Source organism: Bactrocera dorsalis, unplaced genomic scaffold (genome assembly GCF_023373825.1).
Source record: "Bactrocera dorsalis isolate Fly_Bdor unplaced genomic scaffold, ASM2337382v1 BdCtg032, whole genome shotgun sequence".
In the NCBI taxonomy this organism is placed as follows: domain Eukaryota; kingdom Metazoa; phylum Arthropoda; class Insecta; order Diptera; family Tephritidae; genus Bactrocera; species Bactrocera dorsalis.
In genome coordinates, this window is record NW_026038083.1 from 5,763 (window position 1) to 9,441 (window position 3,679).

Sequence of the window (3,679 nt, forward strand, 5' to 3'; positions counted from 1 at the left end):
GAAGGAAGAGGGGGGGGGGGGGAAAGGAAGGAGAAAAGAGAAAGGAGGAGAAGAAGGGGGAAGAAAGAAGGGGAAAAAAAAAAAGAAAGGAAGAGAAAAAGGGAAGAGAAAAGAAAAAAAAGAAGAGAAAAAAAAGGAAAAAAGAAAGAGAGAAAAAAAAAAGAAGGGGGGGAAAGGGAGGGAGGGAAAGGGGAAGAAGAGGGAAAGAGAGGAAAAGGAGGGAGGGAGAAAAAGAAGAGAGGAAAAGAGAAAGGAGGAAGAAAAGGAAAGAGGGGAAAAAAGAAAGAGAAAAAGAGAAGAGGAAAAGGGGAGAAAGGGGAAGGGGGAGGAAGAGAAGGAAGAAGGGAGAAAAGAAGGGAGGGAAAAAAAAGAAAGAAAAGAAAAGAAAAAAAAGAGGGGAGGGGGGAAAAGAGGAGAGGAGGGGGAAAGGGGAGGGAGGAAAGGGGAAAAAAGGGAAGAAGGAAGGAAAGAGGGGAGAAAGGAAAGGAAGAAAAGAAAAAAGAGAGGAGGAAGGAAGAAAGGAGGAGAGAAAGAAAAAGAAAGGGAGGGAGAAGAGGGGAAAAAAAAGAAAGAAGGGAAGGGAGGGGAAGAGGGAAAAAAAGAGGAAAGAAAAGGAAGAAGGAGGAAAAAGGAGGAAAGAAAAGGGGGAAGGGGGAGGGGGGAAGAAAAGAGAAGAAAGAGGGAAAGGAGGAAGAAGGAAAGAAAAGAAGAGAGAAGAGAAGAAAGAAAGAGAAGGAGAGAGAGAAAAGGGAAAGAAGAAAAGAAGAAAAAGGAGAAAAAAGGGAGAAAGGGAAAGAAAGGAGAGGGGGAGGGGGAGAAAGGGAAAAAGAAAGAAAAAGGGAAGAGGAGAGAAAAAAAGGAAGAGAAGAGAAAAGAGGGGAGAAAAAAGGAGGAAAAAAGAAGGAGGGAAAAAGGGGAAGAGGAGGAAAAAGGGAGGAGGAGAAAAAAGAGGAGAAAGAAGAAGAGGGAGGGAGAAAAAGAAAAAGGAGGAAAAAGAGAAAGGAAAAGAGGAGGAAGAGAAAGAAGAAAGAGAAAGAAAGGGGGAAAAAAAAAAAAGAGAGGAGAAAAAAAGGGGAGAAGAAGAGGGAAAAAGAAAAGAAGAGAGAGGAGAGAAGAAAAAAGGGAGGAAAAGAAGAAGGAGAAAGGGGAGAAAAAAAAAGAGAGGAAGGAAAGAGGAAGAGGGGGAAAAGGAGAAAGGAGAAAAAAAGGGGAAAAAAAAGAGAGAAAGGAGAAGAAAAAAAAAAAGAAGAAAGGGGGGGGAGAAAAGGAAAAGAGAAGGGAAAAAAGAAGAAAGAGGAAGGAAAGAAGGGGGAGGAAAAGAGAAGGAAAAGAGGAGAGAGGGGGGAAAAGGGGAAAAAAAGAGAGAGAAGAGAAAGAAGGAAGGGAAAAAGAAAAAGAAGGAAAAAGGGGAAAGGAAAAAGGGAGAAAAAAAGGAGAAAAGAAAGAAAGAGGGAAAAGAGGAGGAAGAAAAGGAAAGAGGAAAAAAAAGGGAAAAAGAAGAAAAAAAAGAAAAAGAGAAGGAGAGAGAAGAGAAGAAAAAGAAGAAGAGAAAAAGAAAAGAAAAGGAAAGAGAAGAAGGGGAAAAGAAAGAGAAAAAGAAGAAAGAGAAAAGAAGGGAGAAAAAAGAAGAGAAAAAAGGGGAAGAGGAGGAAAAGAAAAGGAAAAAAAGGGAAAAAGGAGAGAAGAAAAAGGAGGAGGAGAGAGAAGGGAAGAGAAGAAAAAAGAAAGGAAGGAAGAGGGGAAAGAGAAGAGAAAGAGAAAGAGGAAAGAAGGAAGAAAGAGAAAAAAAAGAAAGAGAGAAAAAGAAGAGAGAAAGAGAAGAAAGAGGAGAAAAAAAGGGGAAAAAAGGAAAGAAAAAAAAGGAAAGGAAGAGAAAGGAAGGAAAGAAAAAAAAAAGAAGGAGAAAAAGAAGAGAGGGAGGAAAAGAGAAAAGAAGAGAAAGAAGAAAGAGGGAGGGAAAGAAAAGAAGGAAAGGGAGAAGAAAGAAAGGAGAGAGAAAGAGAAGAAGAAGGAAGAAAAAAAAGGAAGAGAAAAGAGAGGAGAAGAAAAAAAAGGGAAAGGGAAGAGGAAAAGAAAGGAGGAGGGGGGAGGAAGAAGAGAGGGGGAGAAAAGAAGGGGAAGAGGAGGGAAGAAAAGAAGAAAGGAAAAGGAAAGGGAGGAAAGGAAAAGAGAGGAAAAGAGGGAAGGAAAAGAGGAGAAAGAAAAAAAATGGGGGGAGAAGAGAAAAAAGGAAAAAGAAAGAAAAGAAAAAAGGAAGAAGAGAAAAAGGAAAAGGAGTAGAGAAGGGGAAAAAGAGGAAAAGAAAAGAGAAGGGAGAAGAAAGGGGAAAAGGAGAAGAAAAAAGGGAAAGAAAAGGAAAGGAGACGGGGGGAAAAAGAGAAAGAAAAAAGAGGAAATGAGAAGAGAAAGGGAAAAAAAGAGAAGGAGGGGACAGGGGGGAAAAAGAAAAAAGGAGATAGAGGGAAGTAAGGGAAAGGGAGGGGGAGAGAGGGGAAAGAAAAAAAAAAAAAGGGAAACGTGCGTGGTCAAAGAGAAAGAAAAAAAAAAAGAGAGGGGGAGTGGAAGAAGGAAAAAGGGCGGGCTGGAAGGATGAAGAGGGAAAGGAAAAGATGGAGAAAAAAGGGAGAGGGGGGGAAAAAAAGATAAAATGAAGAAGAGGAAAAGAAGAAAAGTTGGAATGGGGGGAGAAAGAATAGAGGAGGGGAAATGAAAGGAGGGAAGAGAAAAGGGGGGGGAGGGGGGGAGGGAGGGGAAGAGAGGGGAAGGGGAAAGAAAAAAAAATAAAAAGAAGGGGAGGGGGAGGGATAAGGAAAAAGGGAGAGAAAATATTAATGACAAAATTAATAGAAGAAAAAGAAAGAAAAGAAAATAAAAATAATAAAGAAAAAGATATAAATATAAAATTAAAAAAAAGACTAAACATATAAATTTATTTTATTTTAAAAAAAATATAAAGAAATTTATAAAAATAAAAAAAAGAAAAGATAAATAATTAAAAAAATTTTAAGAGAAAATTTAAAAACTTAAAGTAAAAAAAGAAAGAATAAAAAAAGTATAAAAGAATAATAATATATGAGAAATATATATAAAAATATATTAAGAATAATAAAAATAAAAATATATATAATATATAAAAATAAAAAATAATAAATTAAAAAATTTAAATTAAATTTATAAAAAAATAAATTTTAAAAAAAAAAAAAAAAAATATTAATATATTAAAATTAAAAAGAAAGAATTATTTAAAATAAAAAGAAAAAAAAATATAAAAATTTTAAAAAAATATAAAATTAAAAAAAAAATAAAAATTTAATTTATATTAAAAATTAGAGAAAAAATAGATAATATTTAAAGAAAAAAAAAATAGGAAAAAAAAAAAAAAATTATTAAAAAAAAAAATCTATTAAATAAGAAACAAATAAAAATAAGAAAGAAGAAAAATAAATAAAAAATTATTAAAAAATAATAAAAGAATTATAAAAAATAAAATTTTAAAATAAATTATTATAAAAAATATAAAATAAGAAAATAATAAATTAATAAAATTATAAAAAAAATAAAAGAAGAAATAGAAAAATGAAATATATATTAAAAATAATAAAAATAAAAATTATAATATAAAAAAAAAGATATAAATCATAAAATATATATAAAAAAGAATTTATATTATAAAAAAAAT

General features: G+C 32.8%; 1 pseudogene; it reads left to right on the top strand.

Moving 5' to 3' along the window:
• The first annotated feature begins 1,361 nt into the window (after window positions 1-1,361).
• Window positions 1,362-1,987, top strand: LOC125779992 (uncharacterized; annotated as a pseudogene).
• The last annotated feature ends 1,692 nt before the right edge of the window (window positions 1,988-3,679 follow it).